The sequence below is a fragment of the Abrus precatorius genome, unplaced genomic scaffold, assembly GCF_003935025.1.
Source record: "Abrus precatorius isolate BTA unplaced genomic scaffold, Abrus_2018 Scaffold7, whole genome shotgun sequence".
Classification (NCBI taxonomy): domain Eukaryota; kingdom Viridiplantae; phylum Streptophyta; class Magnoliopsida; order Fabales; family Fabaceae; genus Abrus; species Abrus precatorius.
In genome coordinates, this window is record NW_020874417.1 from 10,263,344 (window position 1) to 10,291,167 (window position 27,824).

The 27,824-nt window shown below is 32.6% G+C and overlaps 1 pseudogene; it reads left to right on the forward strand.

The window, feature by feature from the left end:
• The first annotated feature begins 7,108 nt into the window (after positions 1–7,108).
• LOC113871456 lies at positions 7,109–13,004 on the forward strand (annotated as a pseudogene).
• Positions 13,005–27,824: the final 14,820 nt, after the last annotated feature.

A 27,824-nucleotide genomic window follows, 5' to 3' on the forward strand; every position in this document is an offset into this window, starting at 1 on the left:
GAAGCCTATCAATAGTAGGATCCAATTATCAGTTCAAAACTTAATAGACATTCTATCTTTCACAAGTTAGGCCAGCCCTTGGGAAAATTGAGGCCAAATACTAATAATTTTTTTCTATAAATGTGACTAATTAGGTACTTTCTTAACGCCCAAAAGTTGACCAAGGCTAAAATTATATTTATCACACAAAACTTGGGAGCATAAATCAGAAGGGGAGGAGATCATTCTCCAACAAAGCTTCATCATGTATGCCTTATTTAGTAAATGCAAATCTTTAAAACCTAAGCCCTCCTCAGTTTTAGGTTTACAAATATGATGCCAACCAATAAGATGCTATTTACGTTTACTCAAAGAACCTCAAATGAATTTTTTGCACAAACTATCAATTTCATTACAGATGGAAGAGAGGGGAGTAAGAGACTGCATTACATAATCAGGTATACTCATAAGACAGGCTTGGGCCAGAGTAACTGTCACGATCCTTTTTTGTAAAAGACTATTGACATCCTACATTTTTTATCCTAATTTAATTATTCACTTATGAGATGATACATGCATAGGACAAAGAATATGAATTTTTTGAAAATTGCACTTCAACATCCAAACCAACAAAATAATAGAGCCCCAAGGGCATTGTCATATAATACCAAAAATTTGCATTAGTATATAAATTTACAACAGTTACTCAGCGAGAAGTTCAAAATACCAGTTTTTGAATAATAATTACATTCTTTGAAATTATAGCCAAATAGTCTAGACCTGTTGCTAAAACTTAGATTGACAAAATAATTAAAGCTATAATTCTCCAAAACTATATCAACTCCAACGTCTCTCAGCCAAACCTTCCAGCTTGAGAAGTAGCTATAGCACCTGTCATGTCTGCTCACGTACCACAGTACGATCATCGCAAAAACACATACAAACATAAATAGAATGCAAGAGTGAACTTACCAAACATCAACCATGATTATGAAAATAGAATATGAATATAAAAGTATTTATACAGCTTGTTAATTCTGGTATTTTTTTAGTATATGACACAACAATGCAACCCATCTAATGCATGATGCAACAGCTCAGTTCCAACTGGTTTCACAGCCCTACTAATCCAGAAGGAACCTACAATTCTCTGGTCTGGGAGCGACCCATTCTGGTACTTAGATTCAGATATACAACACAATACAGCTCAATATGTTATCTAACCGAGAATGATGAATGTCAGCATGTTAATACAGCTCAGCCGCAATTATGTACTTAACAGCTCAGAAACATCTAGTAAAATACATACATGTATAGCGACAACTCAACACTTATAACTTTTATTGAATAGTTCAGCCTACATGTTTTAGCACAACTATACAACTTTCACAACTAATCACATAGAAACTTGGTATTCTACCTTAGGGTTTCTCCCTATATCGACTCCATCTCATCTTAAACAAAATTACACCTATAAATATTACAATATCTAGTGAATGAAAATGATAGTTCATATAAGTTCCCTTTACCTAGAATGAGATTTCTTAGATCAAAACTTTTATGAGTTCCCAAGAATAAAGCTTAAGGTCCTTAGATCTCCCTAGATCCGCACTAGGTGGAGGTTCTCACTTGGATTTGGGAGAAGTTTGACCTTAGGATGATTTCCTTTGAGTGAAAAGGGTGATAGAACAAAGAAAAAGTGAGAGGGAATAGTGGGTTGGTGAGAAATCAAGGTTTTCAGCTCAAAAACTCCTTAAATACCCTTCAGCTTGTTATATTCTTGCTACAACGAGCACCTCTCGCTACAACGAGATATACCAGACAGTGGAACCCTTATACTGTCTATCATTTTTGTTACAGCAAGAATTTTCTCGCTGCAGCGAAAGAGTTCCAAAATGCCTTGTTCTGAATGACTCATTCTTACTATAGCGAGAGACATCTCATTACAGTAAGATATCTTGCAACTCATTATCAACCAAAACCCTCCAACTCATACAACATGCATCAAATTTCTCTCAACAACCATAGAATACATAATTCAAGCGATTACACATCCCAACCAACATACAACATCACATTTCATAACAAAAAGACGCCGCAGTTAAATGAATACATCATCAGTTCTAAAAGAAAATAGGAATACACCCAACATAGGCCTGACAATAACCCTACTAGCTAAAGAAAAAGAATTCATCTTCTAAAGGGCCAATTTTTTTCTATCCTTGTCTAAAAGAAAAGAAAACTAGAGTCTAAAAGGTTTCTGGTGAAAAATAGGAACCCCTAAATAATGAATCTGAAGATATACAAAGGTGGACTGATTGCATATCAAAAGAGAAATGTGCATTATATTATGATGATGATGGATGACGTTATGGTCACATGATCACAAATCTTTCAGAAGCTGTGAATAAGGTGTTTAAAGGTGCTAAAAATCTACCCATAATTGCACTGGTTAAAGCCACGTATGGACGCTTGGTTGAATATTTTGTGAAGCGTGGAGAAGAAGCCATATCTGACCTTCACAATGGAAGCATTTTTTGTCGTAAAGTCATGTTGCAAATTCAAAAAAATCAACAAGAGGCTTCATCACACCAAATTCATAGGTATGACATACAAAGAAGAAGTTTTGAGATTGAAGAAGCATTTAATCCAATTACGCAAAAGGGTGGACACAAATAGACAATTATATTAGATAAGAGATTTTGTGAATGTGGCAAATTTCAGTCCTATCAATTTCCTTATTCGCATGTGATAGCATCCAATATAACTATAAGTATTAATTTTTGGCAATATGTTGACCTAGTTTATTCAATGGAATATGTTGTTAATGTATACTCTCCACAATGGTGCCCCTTTGGAAATGAAGGCAACATCCTTACAAGTAGTGAATGGAAGTTGATGCTTGACGTTGAAAGAGTTAGAGGTAAGGGGCGACCGAAATCAACTCGTATTAGGAATGAAATGGACTGGGTTGAGTCACAAACTAGACAAAGGTGTTTGCGTTTTTACGAAGTTTGTCATAATCGACATCATTGTCCTCAACAAAATAATGTTGTTTAATATGTAAATGCATAATTGTTGTAAGTGTTGACATGTTTGAAATTTTAATTAGAATGCTATTTATCGTATTTACTCTGAAGTAGTATATAGGAATAAACCATACATCAGCTGCAAAAAGTTAAAAGATATGAAAAATACAACAAATAAACATCTCATTACTGCTTCTCCCTATATGCATAATGATCATGATCCTCTGGAGTTAAGATGCATTGCCTTTGTCTATCTCCTCGATGGGGATTTCGATGAATTTCTCCTACATCAACAACAGCACCAAACTCAGCATTAAGATCAATACCTGAATTCATAGGAGGTATGAAGGATGGTATATGGTCAGCTTCTACGTATGGGGCACCTGGAGTCAAAAGGAAATGGTGATCGTGAGGAGGTGTCATAAAGAAATCAGGTCGTGGACTATATAATCTTCTAATCCTATAAATGGTGATGATGGGGGCTGTAATGGCTGGTGAGAACCCTATGATGAATGGAAATAAGTCAGGGCTGTAATGGTATACGATGGCTGGAAAGGAAACTGTGATGGTATGGGGAATACACCATCAGAGCGCTCTGGCATAGTCAGAACGGACCACTCTGCTGCCTGCACTGGTCGTTGTCGACGTCCCAAATCCCTTCCTTCTCTTCGTTGTTGTGGCTGATCTATGTGTAAGTCTGGATCTACTGGATTACCACTCTGCACTAGAGGATCTGAAGATGAAACAGACTTTAATATGTGATCCTGCTCCTTCTTTAGTGATAGGAGAGTTTTAGACAAGTCCTTTAATTCATCAAAGGTAAAGGCATCCTGTCCATCAGTGCTTGAGTAGTGCAATCTCTCCATCGCATCATCCTGAAAATGATACGAGTTTAAATGTATTTGTATATACAAAATTGTCTCAAACATTAAATAAAATAACAACATACCGATAGAGCTGATATGGCTGCATCCCTGGTCATCCAACGATGAGTGTGACTGATATATCATTGCATGTATTCCGAAATAGAACTTAGTAATCCATACTGGAGGTCATTAGTCATTACCCACAGTCGTCTATTCTCCCAAATATCTAACATAGCACTGAATTTGGCTGACCAATTCTCTTCAATCTTTCCTTTAAGAGTAAGGTCATGAAGCTGGTCAGGGTGGTAAGGAGCCCTTGGTATGTGCTGAACCATACCAAACTGACGCATCACTCGGTCAAGTTGATGCCACTCACACACCTGAAAACATATCAGTGGCACAACCGCCCTCCATAAATCCATACCGTCTCTACAGATAGGTGGAAGCATGTTGATAAGTTCCATGTTGTATGACACCCATATAATCTATATGAGGAATAAATATACGACCAATACAATATTAGTAATCTCAATTTAAAAACTATTTTAGCATAAAAGTAGGCTCTATAACCTCATCATGTGCTACACGATCAAAGAAATATCTGTAGTACTGTACATCTTTCTTACCCTTTTTTGTTCCTAGTGATAACCATCTACAAGTAATGTTTAATAAAAATATTAGGGTTTCGATAAATAACATTATATATAATCTATTCATAGACAGACAATTAATAATAACAATAACAACTTACCTGACACCATAGGGAAGATAGAGATGTGTATGGGGAGATTGCTAGGTGCTATATGAGGAAATCTATCCCAAGCCCACATCACAATCAACGCACCAAGTCCTCCAATAGCAACACGGTCAATGTTGGTCGCTATGCATAGCTCTCGGTACAAATAACCTAGAACTGCATAACCTCAACTATACTGACCGGTCAACTCAAAATCTTCAAGTAAAGGCAAGTACCTAACAGATACCCTACTACTAGAGTGATCATCAAGCATGAACCCTCCACTGAGCCTCAATATATATGCCCTAGCAAATCAAGTAATTTGCAGCGGACTGTGATTATGCATAGCAATATGAATGAAGTGCTCATCCAACCAGTTCATTTTTAAGAAACTCCCTACAAAATGCTCAGGTCCTGGTCTGATACCTAGGTTGTCTTCCACAGTCTGCGCCCAATCACCTCCAGTAAGTGCTATAACTAGTCTCCCATCTATGCGTAATCCTAAGAGAATAGCAACATCTTGAAGAGTAATAGTACACTCTCCAGGGGGCATGTGGAAGTTATGCATCTCAGGCCTCTACCTTTCCATTAATGCAGTGATCAACCCCATGTCTAAAGGAAACTAGGACAAGTTAGCCACTCCAACAAATCCTGCTAACTCCAGATGCAGAAGAATTTCTTCAGGAACACCCTCTAGTCCACCAGGAATATTTTGACTCTTCTTGATCTTTAACATCAGGTGATCACGTCCATCTCAAATATGCTCAGAAACATTAATACTCTGAAATCGAAGAAGTGATGGTTCTTCTGGGACAGGATTAATAACCCTTTTCTATCGTGAAGGTGATGCCATCTATACAAGAAAAAACATATTAGTATTAATTTTCCATTTCAAAAATACTAATTCATTATTTTCTAACATAATTATTAATACATACTTTATATTACATTTACATTAACAATTATTTTAATATCACTAACGTTATACCACCATCTAAATTTTCATACATATTACTATTATATATGTATTATAATTATTATATTTATTTTTCATATAATATTATAACTATTATATAATTATTTACATACAATTTATTTTTTAAATTTATTTTATCATATATTCATTTTAAATCTACCAGAATTGCATAATAACAAAATTTAAATTTCTAAATTATAATCAAATTATTAAATGGATGTAAAAATTAATTATTACAATTAAACTAAATAAAAAAATATTTATACTAAAATTTATATAAATAATGTTACATTTTTTAATAAAATAAATCTATTTATTTACATACAAATTATTTTTTAATTTATATTTTAAATAATTACAATTTATACATGTACTTTATAAATTTTTATATTATACTTAAATTAATAGTTAGATGTAAAATTTATTTATTACAATGAAACTAAATATAAATCATTATTTGATTACAAAATTATATTATTTGGTTTAAGTAATTTTGTATTTTTCTATTATTATAAATATATAACAAATATAATATAATTAATAATATTATACAAACATATTATATAAAATTAAATTTAAGAAATTATATTATTACATTTTAAAATCATATTACAAATTAATAAAAAAAAATTTAAATTACTAAATTTTTTTACTAACCTTAATAAATCTTCAGCCCAATTTTTTACTCCACTTCACCTACTTGCATAAAATTAAAAAAAGTTAAAGATTCAAAATTTTAAACTTTTTAGATTTTTTAAAAACATATAAAACATAAATTAACATATAAAAATAGAAATAATAATTATTACCTCTAATAAACATGTAAATTTTGAGAATTTTTAGCACAAATAATGTAAAAACCAAATTATTCAATCACTTATTTTAGGAGGATGGCAGTGACCGGAAGAAGAAGATGAAGAAATGAAAAATGCAATGGAGAAGAAGGGGAAGAAGGGCGGGCACCATTTCTGAACAGCTGAACACTTGTCATTTACTGAATGGTTTGTCATAGGTTAGGCGAAACACAATTTTGACATGGCAACCGCGAAAATGTTACGATGTAGTCACGTGTCTAAAATGCTCCCTAACCTTTCATTTTAAATATTTTTTTATTTATTTTATGACTTTCGCGCTTTCTTTGACAAAACAGTACACCGTTAATGTCATGTGTCACTCACCTGTTAGTTTCACATTGGTAGTGACGAAATTGACTTTTAATTTCACCTTTTGACACGAAACCATTTGTTCTCTAACACGTGATTCAATCATATTTATTTTGTATTTTATGTGGCGAAATCAATTAATAAATATTTTAACAAAATTTATATTTTGTCAACTTTTTTGGCAAAAATTATGCACACGAGGCAAAACCACCGCGGGGAAATTATTTCAAAAACACCATACTTTAATAAATTGTTTTTTAATTAACAATATTTAAATAAAAATGCCTGAATAAAAGGATTATTTGTCTTGTTCCTTCAAAAATATTTGTAATGTGTAGCTTGCAATTTCATTTAAGGAAATGTCAGTGAGGAAAATCGTCGAACAGCTTTACTCTGGTTATGGCTTGCACATTAGACACTCTCCCTTTCACCTTCGCTGCTGCTTCTCACCATTCTCAACCCACACTCTACAACAAGAGCAAGAGCAAGACCCTCACTCTCTCATCAAACAAGACCCTATTCAAATCTGCACCTCTCTTTGGGTCAAAACCTTCTCTTCTCCCCACACCACTTCATTCCCCAACCTCACCGGTTTCCTCTCCAACTTCGACCTCTGGCTCTTCGCTTACCAACGGTCATGTGCACATGCCACTGGAACTTTCCCTCCCCGTAATGCCGTTCACTCCCACGTTCTCCACCACCTCCTGTCCCTTCGAAACGCCGTTATTCGCGGTCATTTTTCCTGGGACGACAAGACCCACCAATTACTTCGCAGCCCCAACGACACTGCCGTTTTCAAGCCTCTCTCCAAACGCAAACTCCAAGCCCTTCTCCAATCCAACGAGCCATGTTTTCAGGACAGGGTGGTTCAGGAGGTTCTCTTGATGATTCTCGAGCCGATTTTCGAAGCACGGTTTTCTCCCAAATCGCACGCGTTTCGACCCGGGCGAAGCGCCCACACGGTTATTCGAACGATTCGGAGTAACTTCGCGGGTTACTTGTGGTTTTTGAAAGGGGATTTGAGTGGGCTTTTGGATGATGTGGATCGAGATGTTGTGATGCGTTGCGTTGAAAAGGGCACGAGGGATAAGAAGGTTTTGAGTCTGATCAAATCTGCACTTGTGGGGCGTGTATTGCGGAAAGAAGAAAATGGTGTGGAGTTGAAGAAGGATAAGAAGAGAAGAGCTACTAAGAAGAGGATTCTCAAGGAGAATGAACCAAAACCTGATCCGTATTGGTTGAGAACTTTCTTTAGTTTCGCCCCTGAGGAGGCTGCTAAGGTACCCTCTTATGGTCATTGTGGAATTTTAAGTCCATTGCTTGCTAATGTTTGTCTTAATGAGTTGGATCATATGATGTGGAGGACATGATTGTGGAGTTTTTCATGCCTTGTAAGTTTGATTCGATATGGAAGTATTCGATTGATGATGGATGTCATAATCCTGCGTGGCCGGAGTTTGTTCCGTCCAGTGGGAAGGAAAAAACTAGGAAGATGGATTACATTAGATGCGGGGGTCATTTTTTGATTGGGATCCGAGGGCCGAGGGAGGATGCCATGGAAGTGAGGAAGAAAATTGTTCAATTTTGTGAGAGTGCATTTGGGCTAAGGTTGGATAGTTCCAAGTTGGAGATTGAGCATATTACCAGGGGGATACAATTCTTAGATCATATAATATGCCGAAGGGTGATACACCCAACCCTGCGTTATACGGGTTCAGGAGGTAACATTGTGAGTGAAAAGGGTGTGGGAACTTTGCTTTCTGTTACTGCTAGCTTGCAACAATGCATTCGCCAGTTTAGGCGGCTTGAGCTTCTGAGGGGTGATAAGGACCCTGAGCCACTTCCGTGTACTCCTATGTTGTATTCAGGTCAAGCTCATACGAACTCCCAAATGAATAAGTTTCTTGAGACCATGGCTGATTGGTATAGATATGCTGATAATCGCAAAAAGGTGGTTGGCTTTTGTGCTTATGTCGTTCGAAGCTCTTTAGCTAAGTTGTATGCTGCTAGGTACAGGTTGAAGTCCCGTGCCAAAGTGTATGGAATAGCTTCACGGAATCTCAGCCGTCCTTTGAGGGAGAGCAGTAACAAGTCTGCACCCGAATATTCAGATCTTTTGAGGATGGGGCTGGTTGATGTAATTGAAGGTGTTCAGTTTTCACATATGTCTTTGATTCCATCTTGTGATTATACTCCATTCCCAAGAAACTGGATTCCAGAGCATGAGAGGGTGTTGCATGAGTATATTAAACTTGAAAATCCCAAGTTTTTTTGTGAGTTGCTCAGATCTATTAAGAAAAAAGGCTTAAATCTTCCTCAAGATGAAATATCTCAAATGGTATGGGACTACAAAACTTTTGGGGTTCGTTATTTTCAATTTATCAGAGAAGATAAAGAAGTAAAATCTGATTTAAAGGAGATAAGTGGGTAAACTTGGCACTGATCTAAAGTTAGCGGAATCTTCTCAGTATCAAGGTTCTGCTTCCAAATTCATGATCTTGTCAGGGTGATTTTCTTCAATGCAGCCATTACATGCCTATAGTCAGTCCTGAAGGAAAGCCTCTGCCAGTGTAATATATTATGGAAACATGTGAGTGTGCGACTGTGCAAGCAAGCAAGTCATTGTTTGACAAAGTTCCATTGAAACTACAGAAGTTTTCTTCTGGAAATTTTAGACTCTCCTTTCAAGATTGTGTGTTTTCCTTTTATTTTCTTTTTTTTTTCTACCATGAAAAGGTTTGCACAATCATTTTGTCTGTTAGTGACTTAATGTTTTATCATTGCTACTTGAATTTTGTTTAACTCATTATGAGAATTTGATTGATTGATACTTGCACAACAGCTAATATGTTTGTACATTTTCTACTAGGGTACTATAAAACTTATAATTAGAAGTTAACTTGCATTCATAATATATCAATCCCTTTCTTTTTCAGTTATTTTATTTTTTTCTTCTGTATAGTATACGTACGATAGGTTTGACTAGGTGGTTATATTGTATAAGATTTGCTGTATTTTCACGTTACAATGGTAATTTTATAATTTCGATTATATTATATTTGACTAACAACAATATCTAGCATTATTCATTTATTCCTTTGTGCATAAGAAAAGATATTGTAGTCTGTATTCTTGCTTTTATGTTCTTATTCTGAGTTTTAAACCAATTCTGTACAAAACTTTACATTCCAAATTTAGTTATGAAATTTAGATACTTTGTAAATTCTACTGTATTCCATAACATTTTTTGCTGGTGTATGCTTGTTTTGTGTTGCGTTGTGTATAGATTTCAATTTTATAGGTTCATGCTGACTGGTTGTAATGTTTATATGGCAGTGGATGTAGGGCTGATGCCAGTGAAGCTGCTATAATTTTGCTTCCCTCAAATATTACACTTTTTACTCTCAGATTTCTTGGGATCTGGAATTTCTGGAGGGGAGCATGTCACTATAGGCTGGAATGAGGTATGTTCTGTCTCAATAACCTTTTAAAAAATCATATTTGACTGTTTCATTATAGATATAGCTTAATTTTATTATTGTGTCATTTATCTACTCTCATAGGGAGCAGTAATTTTTCTCTATCTTTTTCCTGTCATTATTACGAGTGAATGTGAGTAAGGCCTTAAATGGAAGAGCTATTTGACAAGCTCAAAGCTTTTTTTCTTCTCTCTGTGATCTTGCATGTTGATTGGGTACAATACACATTAGCAAACCTTGCTAAAGATGCTTCAAGAACTTGCATACTGTCGTTTTTGAGAAGTTTGATCCAAAATTGTTAGTCCAAATTAAATACAGTAATATTTGAGTACTATGTCTGTATCATCAGTGCAAAGTTTGGAACCTATCATATGTTTTGACAGGACAATTATTTTCTATCACAATAGACCAAGAAATGCTGACTATTTTCTGTGCTTGAAGTTTGCATACACATTACTACCTTCTTCTTTGTTGTCATTCTTCATTATGAAATTATTTGTTTCATGTTCTTGACTGTTCTCAGAAGAATGATCTGAGGGCTGTGGTCAACTATCTGTAGGATGATGGAAATGTCTCTTTGATTGGCTTGTGGGGTCGTTCAATGGGAGCTGTAACTAGGTAGGTCTTCATCGTTCACTTTTTCCTTTGGGCTTGCATTTGGAATGAGATTTAGAAAAGGTTTGCTAGTTAAAATAGAGTTGTGTAGCACTGTAGCAAGACTTTGTAATTTGTTTTGCAATTACTCTGTTTCTGCAGTACATTGAAATGATCTAGGAGATGCTGTTTTGAGTTTTTTCAGCAGCACAAGCAAACTCACTAAATCATGTGTGAAATTGTAACTGAATTAGCATAAAAGGACCATATTATGTGCCATATTCTAAATAAAAAATCAATTAAAGGCCTTATACTTGTGTCATTATTTTGTCTTAAAAATGTATTTGATTAAATTAAAAACAAAAATTGGCTTGATCAATTCTCAATTGTTTTTTTTTTTTTAATTTTCAAGGTTGTCTAAACTGATGACCTTTCTATCCTGTTCACCGTTTTTTCGGTTAATTCAGCTGATTCAGTCCATTTGTTATCAATGAACCTTATCCTTCATGAATAATAAATTTGTACAACACTGTTTTTAACCTCAAGATGAATGGATGATCTGATAACATTTTCATGTTTGATTGAACTAGGAAAGTAGTTAGCAGTTCTGTATTTGTGTAGGCTTGTAGAAAACATCTCTTTTCTCTGCAGTAGAAAATCATGTATATGTTTATTCCCATCTGAATTGAATGTTTCTCCTCATTAAGTGTGTTCAATATTTGTACTCTGATGTAGCCATTCACACTTACCATTTTGGTTAATGCTTATGGCTTTTCACCATACCATTAATGATGTTATTGCTTGCAGCCTTATGTATGGAGCTGAGGATCCTTCAATTGCAGGGATGGTTTTGGAAGCCCCTTTTCTGATTTGGTTGATTTGATGATGGAACTTGTAGATACATATAAAGTTCGTCTGCCAAAGTTCACAGTGAGTATATCATATTACTTTTTGGGTGAAAATTAGAACACCTTTTGTACAGAAATAATTTATCTAAACTTTTGAATTTATAGTCTCAGTTAATAGTTTATTTATATTATATGGTGGTTATTAGAACTATCTTCAGTCTACGGTGTGTGACATGATATATAGATTATAGAGTTCTTTGTAATGGTTTTATTAAAAATACACCACTGTATGGTGTGTGTGTGTGTGTGTGTGTGCCTCAAAACAAAACCGTTTCTTGTTACTGGATAGTGATTCAGAAATCAGATATATTTTAAGCAGTGCAACAACAGCTTGGTTTTCTTGTGCACCACTTCAAAGAAAGTTTCAGTTTAGCTGATTTCTACTTTAAGCAAAAGCTTCAAATTCATGACCCCCCAAAACAATTATTCTGCATCATAAAACTGCATGGCAATGGATGTGCACCATTAAACCAGAAAGCTATTAAAGCCGTGCAAAAGTTTGGTCAAAAGCTGTTAGTGACCTTGTATGCAATGTTAGGATAGGATAGGACACCTGTAAATTGTCGGAAATCCCATGACATGCCTAATATCTTGACGTTCGTAGAGGGTGGTTGAATTTCCTACTTTCAGTCACTCATACAAACCTTCAATTCAATATGGTAGCTGGTGCCATAAATAGTTACCATTTCTATTAAGTGTGTGGTGAATATCTGAAATTTGCTATGTTTAGATCTTAGAATGGAAAGCTTAACTGAATACCAAAAGTTAGCTCAGCTGAGGTAGATTGCACAAGCTTTATATGAAGTGTTTTGGTTACATTCCCAGCAAATGTGAGGGTTGAGACATCTTAATGCACCTGCACCCCTTTGTGTCCAAGACAGAACATCTGGAGCATGAAATTTATAAAATTGGACATTTGCGGTTGGTTCAAAACTGAAATTGAATAGGTTTTGATACTATATTAGAAAGATGGACTAGGCCTTAGCCAACCCAAAGTCTAACTCTAGTGGGGAGGATTGTTCAAGGCCTTATATGGAGCATTTTGGCCGTAGTTTTAATCAATGTGGAATAATTCAAACCATAAAGACTAGTTCCAATACTTTATATATTTGGCCAACTCTTGATTTAATGCCATTACTTTATTTTGTTCTTATCATAAGACAATTTGTCACCATCACTTACTGGTATGGTGATTTTGTTTCATTTTTCTTGTTGCTGGTGAAGTTCGCAATCCAGTACATGCGAAGAACAATTCAAAAGAAAGCTAAATTTTGACATAACGGACCTCAATACTATTAAGGTTGTTTATCCTGTTTTTATTTCTTATTTGTTTAACTACTATTTTGTGACAGGTTTTTTAATGAAAGAGAATTTACTATTACATGACTGATAATATGAAATGATTGATTAGTTTGACAGGAAAAAAGTGATAAGCTTTACCCTTTTGCCTTTCCTCATTGTAATATTAAGTTAAAATTTTCATCTGTACCCAATCCTAGTTAACAAATGTTTTTTGTTTTCTAGCATGAACTTGTAGAAATTACATACATGGGTAATATTTCCTTTTAATAGCAATAGTATTCGCTTGTCCGTCAGTCATATAAATCTCCCGAGTATAAACATGATTTATTCAGCAATTCATAAATTTTGTCAACAAATTCAGGTTAAATTTCTTGCAAATTAAATTGATTAATTGATATTATCATAGGTGGAGAAACCTTTGCTAGTCAATGAATGAAATGTGTAAAAGAATATATGAAATTTGAAGACTTTATTTTTTTTGGTAGCAAGTGGAGGGGTCTTGCATATTCTGCTTGTCCCTCCTGCCTTTTAATTGCTTAACCTGAAATTTGTAGAATTTTAATCAGAATCAGCTCAAGGAGTGTATTTTCAATTTTTTGGGTGCTAATGGCTAAACTTGTGGGACACAGTTCAGTTAATTGAGTACTGGCTAAGCTCACATGCAACATTAGAGTTTGTGTTTGAGTTTCCGTTGGAAACCTATAAACAAACAAGTTATTAGCCTTTTCTTTTATTTTGTCCGTTTTTATCTTGCTTCTTACCTTTCCGCTGGTGCCACGCATTTGGGCTTCGTCACTGTTGTAGCATTCATTAAGGATTGTGATCCTAATTTGAAGTCCAAGTCAATTTAAATTTTGTTCCTTCTGACTGAAAGATTCTTGGAGCCTTGCAAGACTCTGACTTTGAAAAATCTCTTATTTCAAAATCCTATGATATACGATGCTAGTTTAAATTTGACGACCATTTTATGCAATACACGGTTAACATATAATTTCCCTGCCTTTAAGTACTTCATAACAACTAGCAATGTTGAAATTATAACATACAAATATGTTATTATCCAGCGTGCTTTTTAAGAGACTTGAAACTTCATTTACGGCTTGCCATAAATATGTCATATTTTACATTACTTCAAGTGTGCGATTTCACTTTGTGTAAATAGCTGTAGTCTGGTATAACAATCTGCATTAGCATAGAAGTGAAGTCGTAGGCAAACCTGGAAGCAGTTATCAGATTTTGTGCTTGTTTTAAGTTGTATAACTCCAATGCAATCAAATCAAAAATATTGTTTTTTAACAATTTTTCCTTTACTTTTAATCATTTTTTGAACAAATTAATTGACTACACAAAAAATAAAAATTCTCTTTTTTCTATCTCTCTCTTCATGACGGGACAGAGATATTTTATTTTTTGACATTCTAATTCTCTGACCTGGCATACACTGACTCACGGGGATGGATGCAACGATGAGGGAGTGTAAATGTTTACTTTAATTCTTTTCACAATGGCAACATACACACCATTCTCGACCCAATACCTTGAGGCTCACCTTGGCTGTGTTGATGAGATGATACAGGGATCAATATTTGGAGCTATTTTGAAGGAAAACTCTTGCATTCATATACGAACTGACACACACCTCCACGAAAAGAGGGGAGGGAGCGGTTTTTCTCTCTCTTTCTCTCTCAAGCTCATAAAAATTATGGAAAGGCATTGCTTCTAGCTTTTCTTTTGGTTCAATTAGGGAGGAATGGTTCAATGTATTTTTTAGATTGATAAACATGGATGTCTGAATTATGTGTTTTTAATTATGACAATAACAAATAGAGCAATGGTAGGAAAATGTGACAAATTAAGTATGTTTGGCTTTATTCTCGTTAATTGTCATTAAAATTATTATATTATCTTATTATACAAAAAAAATTAAGAAAATGAGTTATTAAAGTAAAAGTTGATTTTTAAAATGCATTATTTATTTTATTAAAAGAAATAAAATTTAAAAAATACACATGTAATAATTTAAAATAACGATATATATATTGATTATATTGGATAAGACATTTTGGTCATGATCATAGGTCCTTCGGCCTAATACTAGGATGAAAGGTATCAGTACCCTTTCGGCCTAATTAAAATAAGTAAAAGATTAATAGTTAATAATCAAGAAGAAAAAGACTAATTATTTGGATAAATCAGAAAGTTAAGACAAGGCTGAGTCATGAAATCTATTAGTTTAATATATTTTTTATAAAAAGAAAATAAAAAGTATAAGTAAATGGTTGACTTTTAAATATAAAATAGTATTTATTATTCTACACAGAACACTGACTTTACAGTCGGAATGTTTTTGTAAATACCATCACCCCACGTCACTATAAAAGAGAATCAAGAATATTCTACAAGGACATCGTACTAGAAGATTGGAAGAGCGACTATAAAAGACAAGTGTATCCTTAACAAAAATATATAACATATATATATATATATATATATAATATTAGATTTATTTAGAACAAAACTTATTTATCATGATAACTTTTTATAAATATCAAATTTCATTGATCTAAAAGTTGAATAAAGTTATATATTATGTTAATCATATGCATATTAAGTTTTAGATGTAAATTGGATAGTTATGGCTATATAATTTTATAATTAAAATTTATTTATATTTTAAAAAATATATATTAAATATTAAAATAAATTATTTGATTAATTATTAATTAAATTTTTATTTGTATAATTTTTCAGACTTCATTTATTTAGGATTTTTTTTATAATTATTTGTTATTTTTATTTTCTCTTTTGTTGAGTGCTAGGAACTCTTGGTAATTTATATTCGGTATCAGTAACAAAGTGTTCGTACATCTCTCCTGTCAGTCATCTTTACTGCATTATATATTTTAACATAAGTTAAATTTTGACAATTACAAGAGTTTTCATATATAATTTAAAATTAGTTCTTACTCTTTTAAAAAACAATTGAAGAAGTTTTGTTACTTATTTTTCTTTTCAAAATCTTGTTGCACCATCCTACTTTTAAAAGAAAGGTATTTTTATATTGTATATAATATAATATTGTTATATAATATATATTTGTTTATTAAATTCTTCCTCTATGTAACGTAGAATGAGTTAGGATTGATTGACAATAGGTACAAAATTTAAAGTTTACACATTATTATAATGAAGTTGAGATTTAAACAGTAAATCAAAGATTTATTTTGTAAAATATGAAGTAAATCGTATTGTGAATTGTAAAATTTATGATAATTAATATTTTAATAAAAAATATTTTAATATAAAAAACTAAGTATATTTATATATTGACATTTTATAATTAAATACTTTATTATATAATTAATAAAATAAATTATAATATAAAGATTCAAGGCACGTTAGTTATAATAACATAAAAAGATTATAATTGCATAAACCATTTATATATATATATATATATATATATATATATATTCAAATCAGATAAAAAAAAAGAAAAAATAAAGACTATGACTGCATAAATCAGTCATATATACCTTTAAAAAATTTCAAAAAATAATAGCAACCAATAGTAAATTATTAGTTCTAGTTTTAAACTCTAAAAATATTCAAAAGGTCTAAATTTCAAATACATAATCTAGTCATTCTTCCTAAGATCAATATCACTTAGTCCATCTTCATTTTTCAATGGCAAAGGCTCTTCTTGTTCTTCTTTTTTCCCTTCTTCCTCATCTCTAAATATCTCTTGATTCTCTTCAATTTAACTCTTATTTCTAACTATAGATTTTTCCTTCTTATTGGCCCTAGCATTTAAGTTTCTTGGATCTATAAAATAAAATAAAATCATTAAGCATATATATATATATATATATATATATATATATATATATAGGTGTAACTTGTTTCAACGGTGGTAAACCTGACCATATCAGTAAATACTGTAGGCTTAAGAAGAAAATTAGTAGTCTTAACCTTGATCCTTCTGTTGAAGATCAGATCAATAACCTCCTTATTGAATCTTCTGAAGAAGATTCTGCCAAGGAAACCAATGAGGATGTCAATCAAATCCAACATGATGATCAAATCTCTTCTTCTGATAGTGAGGATACTCCAGAAATTAACGTTTTAACAAAAGAACAAGATCTCCCTATAGAAGCAATAAGCTTTATATTTGATCTTCACAAAAGAAAAGAATTTTTTAACAAATTCAAAGATGTTTTAGAAACAAAACCAAAACCTAAAGAACTTTTTACTACTAATAAGTTTGATATGACAAATATTTTCAAAAGATTAGAGAAGAATTCTAATATTAAACCAACCACTATTCAAGATCTCCAGATCGAGATTAACAATCTCACGAAAGAGATTAGAGATATCAAAGAACAACAACAAATTCATCATGTTATTCTTTCCCAACTCGATGATGATGATAAATCTGAAATGAGAAAGAAAAACCTCTTGAGAATAATGATTATGAGAAAATTGATTTTGGAAATCTCGAAGAAACTTTTATGTGTTTGATTAACATAGTCAAAATTCAATGCTGACCATGCTGGACCATCTGGTGTTGCTGAATATTTTGAGAAAAATTCAAAATTGTTAAATTTAGCAGATCTAGCAACATTCCAATTTCTGAATCAAAAATCAAAGATTGCAGCTTATTTATCAAGTTGTGACTCAAAAGAAAAAATGAAGAAAAGTTTAAAAGATGTTCTTCTTTTCTACAAAGTCAAGATGAAGCTGAATCATTCATAAAACAAGATACCAATGCAGATATTGACCAAAATGAAAACGACTGCTTCGGTATTGATATTCAAGAATTATAACTTATACTGTAGAAAATAATTCCAGTAATCAACCGGAACTGTAAAAACAATATTTATTTTCTCTTTATAAAGAGTCCTTGACCATGATGTGAAGCACAAGAGTTCATGGCAAAAAGAAAAAACTAGAGTGAATGAGGACAACCAAAATGAGTTACTAAGTATGATTACTAGTCTTCTCAATTCTGTTCCCGACACTCTTCAAAATACTGAAGAGTCTAGTGCCAAACCTAGAACTAGATCTCTTAGCAAAACTGTCAATGTCATTTCTAAGACTGATTCAGAACAATATTCTGAAACAGATTCTGTCTTAGCTATCAATCCTATCAACAATTGAAAAAATTTCTCCAAACTTTATTATAATAGAGCCACCGCTCCTGATCTTATCTTAGAAGAAAAACAAGATTTCGTCCAAAGTTTTAATTCTAATGATATTTATATTTGGAATATTGATGGTTTGTCTAAATATAATATCATTGTCAAACTCCAAAATATGTCGGTTGTTGCCATGAGCTATTTTACTAATCAAAATATGCCTGAAGACACCATTGTTTATATTCTAGTTGCAGGATTTACTGGCCAACTCAAAGGATGGTGGGACAATTATCTCACTGAAACTGATAGAAAAAACATCCTCTGTGCAGTAAAAATTGATGACAAAGGAAAAACCATTGTCAGTGATAATGAGCGTCTTCCTGATGCAGTATATACTTTATTATATACTATATCTCAACATTTTCTTGGAGACCCTTCTCTTTGGAGAAAAAGATAAGGTAAACTCCTTTCAAACCTCAGGTGTGATTCCTTAGAACATTTCAAATGGTATAAGGATACCTTCATGTCTAGAGTTTTAACTAGAGAAGATTGCAACCAAGCCTATTAGAAAGAAAAATATCTGGATGGGCTTTCTAAAGCTTTCAGAGATCTTATTAGAAGTAAACTCCGAAGTCATTCTCCAACATAAGAAATTAATTATGACGGTTATGACTATGGTCAGCTTACTGCCATTATTATCCATAATGGTATCAAGGTTTATCAAAAGGATAAACTACAGAAGCAGCTTGCTAAAGAAAAGGCCTTAAGTAAGAAAGAATTAGGATCCTTCTGCGAGCAATTTGGTCTTCCGTCTTGCTCCACCAATAAAAAAAAATAGGCTCCCAAGAAAGAGGCTGTTAAACCTTACAAACGTAAGTACAATAGGAAACTTTTTTCCAAGAAGCAAGGAAAAAATGTCATCCCCACCAACATTCCTAAGAAACCCAGAACAGGTATAACCTATTACAACTGTGGTAAACCTGGCCATATCAGTAAATACTGTAGGTTGAAAAAGAAAATCAGCAGCCTTAACTTAGAACCTTCTGTAGAAGACCAAATTAACAATCTTCTTATTGAATCCTCTGATGAAGATTCTGTCAAAGAATCAGATGAGGATGTCAACCAAATCCAAAATGATGATCAGATTTCTTCTTCTGATAGTAATGACACTCCAGAAATCAATGTTTTGACAAAAGAATAAGATCTTCTTTTTGAAGCAATAAGCTTCATTTCTGATCTTCAAGAGAGAAGAATTTTTAAACAAATTCAAAGAAATTTTAGAAACTAAACCCAAGTTTAAAGAATATTTTACTACAAACAAGTTTGATATCACGAATATTTTCAAAAGATTAGAAAAGAATTCTAATATTAAACCAACCACTATTTAGGATCTTCAGATTGAGATTAACAATCTTAAGAAAGAGATCAGAGAGATCAAAGAACAACAACAAATTCATCAAGTTATTCTTTTCCAATTAGATGATGAATCTGATATTGAGAAAAAAGAACTTCCTGAAGAGAATGATTCTGTAAAGGTCGATTCTAGAAATCTGGAAGAAACTTTTATGTGTTTGATCAACAAGGTCAAAATTCAAAAATTATACATTAATATCAGAATTATTATTGATGATTTTGTTCTTGACACTTTGGCCCTCTTTGACACAGGTGCTGATTCAAATTGTATTTTAGAAGGTTTAATCCCTACAAAGTACTTTGAAAAAATTTCTAAAAAACTCAGCACTGCTAGTGGTTTGAAACTCAAAATTAATTATAAGCTTTCCAAAGCTGTGATTGAAAATCAAGGACTTAAGATTAAAACAAACTTTCTCTTTGTAAAAAATCTGAAAAATGAAGTTATTTTGGGAACTCTTTTTATTAAAACCCTTTTCCCTTTACAGATTTCGAAAGATGGGATCTCCACTTATCATTTAGGAAAACGAATAACTTTCAAATTTTCAAATAAACTATTTACAAAAAATATCAATTCTATTCAAAATAAAATCAATCAAATTAATTTTCTGAAAGAAGAAGTTTCTTTTGCCAACATTGAAAGACAATTACAAAATCCTTCACTTCAGAAGAAGATTCAATCCTTTTTAGAAAATATTCAATCTTCTATATGTTCTGACTTGCCTAGCGCATTCTGGAATAGGAAGAAACATATTGTTAGTCTTCCTTATGAATCAGGGTTCAAGGATAGCCAAATACCCACTAAAGCTAGGCCTATCCAAATGAATGAAGAACTCCTCCAATATTGTCAGAAAGAGATCAAAGATCTCTTAGACAAAAATCTTATTAGAAAAAGCAAGAGTCCTTGATCTTGTTCTGCCTTTTATGTTAATAAACCTGCAGAAATAGAAAGAGGTACTTCTAGGTTAGTTATCAACTACAAACCTCTTAACCAAGCTCTCCAGTGGATTAGACATCCTATTCCCAATAAGAAAGATCTTCTTAACAGATTAAACTCTACTAAGATCTTTTCAAAATTTGATATGAAATCTGGGTTTTAGCAAATCCAAATTTGTGAAAACGATAGATACAAGACAACCTTCACTGTCCCCTTTGGGCATTACGAATGGAATGTTATGCCTTTCGGCCTAAAAAATGCCCCTTCTGAGTTTCAAAAAATTATGAATGACATTTTCAATCCTTATTCAAAATTTGTCATTGTCTATATTGATGATGTCTTAATCTTTTTCCATTCCATTGATCAGCATTTTAAACACATAAATATTTTTATCAATGTTATCAAACAAAACGGTCTTGCTGTCTCCAAGTCCAAAATAAATCTTTTCCAAACCAACATTAGATTCTTTGGTCATAATATTCATCAAGGAACCATCGTTCCTATCAATAGATCTATTGAATTTGCTGATAAATTTCCTGATAGAATCCTAGAAAAAACCCAATTACAAAGGTTTTTGGGATGTCTTAATTATGTTGGTGACTTTATTTCGCACCTCAACAATATTATTAAGCCTTTACATGATAGGCTTAAAAAGAATCTTCCTTCATGTTCATACCAATGTCGTCAAAAAAATAAATTGTCTCTATCTTCCTATTCCTCAAGCTTTCAAAATTGTTGAAACTGATGCCTCTGACATAGGTTATGGTTGTATTCTCAAACAGAGAATCGAGTCTCATGAGCATATCATTGCATATACTTCAAAACATTGGAATTCTGCACAATAGAATTACTCAACTGTTAAAAAAGAAGTTTTAGCAATTGTTTTATGCATATCAAAATTTCAATTAGATTTACTAAACCAAAAATTTCTTATTAGAGTAGATTGCAAGTCTGCTAAAGAAATTTTACAAAAAGATGTTAAAAATCTTACCTCGAAATTTTTTTTTGCAAGATGGCAAGCTATTTTAAGTGTTTTTTATTTTGATATTGAATAGCTCAAAGGCACCTCCAATTCTCTTCCTGACTACCTTACCCGTGAATTTTTACAGGACAAATAGAATGACTAGAAAGGCAGCAACCCCTTCTAGGGGAGGAACAACTAGAGGTGGTAGAGTTAGGCTCGCCCTGACTCTAAACAAAACAAAATCAAAGTCTGTCACTATAGACTCTTTCTCCAATTCTTCGAGGTCATCTACTCCAACTGGGTCATCCACCCAGAAAGCCATCCAGATTGTAGAGTCATCTACTGAGCAATCTATGATTCGTAAAAAAGACTCATCCAACAAGGTTGATTCTTCCCAATCAAAAATTGTTAAACAAACCAAAGCAGACTATGCTTTCCCTGCCAACACTCTTCTAGCCATACAACAAGGTAGCCTAAATAGCCTACCAAAGAAATCTTGGGCAGACATTGCCTCTGATGAAGACATGGAAATAGATTTAGCAAACATAAACACTATAATCCAATCCTTCAGTCAATCACAAAAGACAATAAGCCTCCCTGATAAAACAGAGAAAGCTATTAGCCTTCAACAAGGTAAATCCTCAAATACCAGTCATTACATGGAAAAAGAAAAATTTTTCACTGTCATCCAAATGAAACCCAAATTTTGGGATAAAAACCCATACAAAGCTATCACCAAAGCATTTCCTCTTGGTTTTCATTTCAGACCATATGCCTTGAATAAAATCAGACAATTTTATGAGTTCATCTTAATAGATTCTGACTCTGTCTCTATTAAACATTACAAGGACCAAAAAGATCCTTCATTAATCACTCATTCAATAAGACTACATTGATGCCTGGACAAGGACTTTCTGGTTCCAGAATAAACTCAATCGACACTCTTGGCTGATCTATTTCAAGAAAAACTAAAATTACAATTTTCCTAATTGGTTCCTACAATGGTGGGACTTCTTTGGACCTTTAGAAGCAATCCTTCCATCACCTGTAAAAGAAGGATTTGAAATATTTAAAACTAGATATGCTCCAGCAGAATTGGTGCAGATCTTAAATATTTTTCTGCATTTGCTATGGCCTGGGTATTCTTATGGCAGTACAGGTATAGCAAGACATAAGAAGATGATATTCCACCCATGATTCACAGACATGCTTTTGTGAAATAGTGGAACCAATTCAATGCAGAACATGCCGGACCACAAGGAGTTAATGATATTTTTGGAAACAATCCAAAACTTTTGAAGCTCGCGGATCCAGCAACTTTTCAATTTTTGAATCAAAAAGTAAAAATTGCCGCCTTCCTATCAGGATGTGATTCTAAAGATAAAATAAAGAAAAATTTAAAAGAAGTTCTTCTTCTTCTAAATCAAGATGAGGCTGAATCTTCTACCAAACAAGAGTTTAATTCCAACAAAGAAGACGACTTTTATCAAAATGAAGATGATTGTTTCGGAATAGACATACAAGAATTGTGACCTATTCTGTAGAAATAGTTCCAGTTACGAACCAAAACTATACAAATAGTATTTTAAATTTTCTTTATAAGGAGGCCTCGACAATATATATATATATATATATATATATATATATATATTAGTTTATAATTATATTATTTTTCTATTAAACAAATACCTCTCTTCCTTTTTTTTGCTTGGAACTCTTTCATAAAAAATGAAATACTCATGTAAATCCATCAAAGAAGCATCAATTGGTAAGCAAAGGTTTTCTTTTTCAGTAATCTACTTATCATCTGATTCAATATCAGACAAGCATATAAGATCATAAGTTTCTCCCTTCTCTTCTCTAGCTTTTTGTCTCATATCAAGTTGAAGATTGTACTTGACAAAAAATAAGTGCATTTAATCTTTGTTGCTCCAAGCGATTTCTTCTCTTGCTATGCACTTGGTCAAATATACTCCAGATTCTTTCACAACCCGTAACACTACATGTGAGACTTAAAATTCTCATAGCTAACTTTTGTCAGCTCTTTGCATTCTCCACCATAACTTTTCCACCAAAGTCCTATTAAAACAAAAGTAAGATGTAAGTGATATTACCTAATTTGCCTTAAAATAAAAAGTTTAAAACTTTAAATTATGAAAAAACTAATTTAAAACTACCAGGTTGTTTCTTGTTTCTAGTATCTTTTGTCATGTTCATTCGAAAAAGTCTCTTAACAGTCTTGAATTTTTCAAGTTGTTGATCAATAGAAAATCTTGTCCTTTTGTCTGGAACCATTCTTTCAATGGTTTCATACAAGTCAAATAAAACTTCACTATTTGAATTGAATTTTTTGTCATAGTAAAACTTAATTAAAGAAGATAAGACATGCAACTTAAGTTACCCAACCTTTAAAAAAGTGTAAAAAACTTAAGAGATTGATAATGACTTTATTTACTTAGGATTGAGATAATAGGCAGCTGCATGAAGAGGCCTATGTAGCTCTAAATTTCACCTAGTATCAATAATCTTTCACACTTTTTTGTATCTTGACTCTTGATTTTGAAAGGTTTTAGCAATGTACTCTTTAGCTCTATCCATTAATTACTTCATAAATATATGGCAGGACTAGTTTTGAATCACCATCTACAAGCCTTAATACTTTTACAAAAGGAATTACACACTTTAAGTAATATTGGATGGATTTCCAAAACCTAGAATCACTCAAAACTAAGTTCGTGACTTGCTTAGCCTTAGTTTTACTAGCATAAGAACTAACCCATTCTTCTGAAGTAATCATAAATCGAAGAATATTCTTTTATTGCATAATACAATTTAGTGTAAGATAAGAAGTTGCAAACCTTGTGACAACTGCTCTTAATAATTCCCTTTCTTTAGAATGTTGTCTATACAAGTTAAGGACCCATGTATGTTTATAAATGTAAGTTGTAATTTTCTTTGTATTTGAAATTGTGTTAAAGAACATTGGAAGTTGTCTAATATCTTCAAACATCAAATCTAAACAATGAGTTGCACAAAATGGACCAAAACAATTTTGTCCTCTTCTGCTTTAGCATTTTTCCATCTGCCACAAGATTAGAAGCACCATCTATCACAACTGCACTGTATTATCCTCTCCAATTTCTTCCACCATGTCATTCAATAATTCAAACATTTGTTTAGCATCCTTGATAACATCACTAGTATCAACCAATTTTAAGAAAATAGTCCCACTTGAATTGTTAACAAAAAAATTAGTAAGAGATCTTTCTTTTACATTTGTCCATCCATCACACATCAAAGTGTAGCTTCACTTTTCCTATTCACTCTTGTATTCCTCAAAATTTTCATGGAAACTATCAATTGCTTTTTTTTCAAAAAAGATACTCTCACTTCACGATAAGTAGGAGGTTTTAAACCCCTACCAAATTCTCCAATAGCTTTCAACATTTGAATAAAATGGGAGCTAATTACCAAATTAAATGGTACGACATTAGCATATATGCATTTGCAAATTTCTTAAATGACAACATCTCTATCTTTGAACATTGTATTCACTGTGATTTGTTTTAGAACTTTAAATGTTCCTTCCTTTTCCTTTACCTCATTTGGAACACTTGTACAGGCACTTATATTTTCTCTTGTTCTAGCTAAATGATGTTTTATCCTTGAAACTCCACCCCAACAACTATGAGAACAACATTTGCATTTTACTAACAGCCTGTGTAGGGAGACACTTTCACAATGTTTCCATATGATATCACTCTCTTTTATTTTCTTGGTAAGATCAATTATTCTCCCCTACCAGCAAACAACAAACAAAAATATTAGGAGAAAGACAAATATAAAATAGGAACCATTGAAGAGATAGGGCAGAGTGCAGGAATGAGGACTACTAGAAATTTGAAGTGAAAAGCACTAAAATAAGAGAAAAGTGGAGAAGAGGAGCATAGCATGGGAATAGAGAAAACAAGGTTTTCTTTCAATGTAAAATAATGGATTTGGTAGGGTGAGTCTCGCAGAAGCATTATTTAGTGGAAACAGCAATTTTTGCAAAAAATAAAAATAAAAAATTTAGGGTTTTTAGTGAACTAGGTCATGCTGACCAGACCCGACTAGTGAACGACTCAATTCACAGTTGGATCGCATCGCACCCCTAATAATTGCAATTCAGGATTGAATCATAAGATTCGTGCGATTCCGACAACAATTCCACACAAAAATGATATTGTCATATGATTTATATCGTCCTATGGCTAAATCGTGACATTTCAGTTATATCGTATCATCATACCTGCAATACTAACTACAATGGTTCACACGTCTTAATAATTTTTTTATAATATGCAATAAGTCTAGGTATTAGTCAAGTGTAATTAATTTGAAGTTAAAATTACTCAATTTGAAGGCTTATGAAGTCAACCTAGGATCAATTCTTGATCCTTTTATATCTACGTTTGAGGTGGTTGAAAAAGAAAAAGAATAAAAAATTGTAACTTCAATCATTATTAATAGCTCGAAAAAACACAAAGAACATGAACTTGTAGTAATTGTTGATGGGTTGTCTCTAAAGCTAAAAAAAGAGAAAAAGTAGAAAATAGACCTAAGGTATAGTGGAGCATGTAACATCTTGCATAGCATAGGACAAATGAGACAGAAAGTAAAGATAAAAACTCACAAATGAGGAGAGAAAAAAAGATAGTGAGTGATAAAAACATATCTTATATGCATAATGTGATGAACTTGAGAAAAAAAATGTGGATCTATCTATAAAATACTTTTTTTTTGTTGTTGGACTGTCCAATTTTAAAACTAAATTAAATCATAATTATTCATATTAATTCTTATATTTCATCCACTTTAATTCAATCCATCCAAAATTGAGAAAATATTTGTTGAATTTTTCAGTTGTAGACTTACAAGTTGTGCCCACCCTTAGTATGTAAGATTAATTAATACAAATATTGAATCATCTTATATTATTTTTGTGATACTACATGTCAAATTTCATATATTTTAAATGTTTTTAGGTATATTGAGCAAACCCATATGCATTTTTCTTATACTTATGCTGATCATCCTTCTTGAATTATAATAAAGAGGACCGTAGTAACAAGATCTTTTACCTAGAAATTTTCTGATGCATAGGATCCATTAAAATGACAAGTGCAAACCATACTTCTTTCTAGTCAGGGACTAGAGGATAGTCATTATAAACAACGCTTGCAGAGAGAGAAACTTAGAAACAACTCATGATATATGAAACACACAAGTTTTATTTCAGTTCGATCTGCCTTCAAATGGCAAGGACTCCTCCTTATATAGAGGATGGACAGTAGACATAATAATTATTTTCGACAGGTTTGGATAAGATTTCAATCCTTTTACAAAGTAACTTTGCGCAAACATACAAAAGAAAAGCCTTTAAGTACATCTGAGTCACACAAAAAATATGATACATAAAGACACTTTATTACATAAAGGTACTTTATCTGAGATTCGTCAGTCCTTGAAGATAGGCTTGTGACTTGGTGACATGTTAGGATCAGTACTAGAGCTGTAGCTGAAGAAATCATTTGGATCTTATGAGTCCATGAATGTATCGGTATGCGATGATCCTTCATCTCTGATTATGACATGACTAGTTGTTTCCCAATTTCCAAAAGTAATATTGGAACAAACTACTGATGGATTTACCTGTTGAATTTTGTCCCACATGGTTAGATTATCATTATCAGACGAGCAGATTATGTCCATTGCTTTTAACTTAGAACATATAGATTTGACTTTAAACATTTCTTCTTGAGCTTTATTTTCAATATGGAGGTGAATATTTAAATCTGTCTGGTTATAAGGTGGTCTGTCTAGTTGAGATATTTCCTGAAGATTTGGATAAGTATTCCAAACCTTAACTTGATTCTGAGTATAAAGTAATTTTGTAACGGGATGTTCAAAATATGGTCTGTGAATGATTACCACCGTTACATACTTTGGAGTCTCAGTTGGAGGCAGATTAATTTCTTTCCATATGCTGAGTCTTTCCATTTCAGTCTGAACATCTTTTTTCCAGTTATGAATAGGTTGATACCAAGATAGGAACTTCCATATCAATGTTGACTAATTTCGAAGATCACTGAGAAACTCAAACATACTGAATGTGGGAAAAACTATGGGATAATGAAATAAAAGAGTGCCACACCAGAGATACCATACATCTTCTTTAATTAAGGAAAAATCCATTAATAAAGCAAATATGTTTAGGTATGGTGCATCAGGTTGAAACCAGGTAAGTTTTGGTTTAGCACAATGGTTATGAAGGGAAAGAGCCAAATAAGGGAACATATGA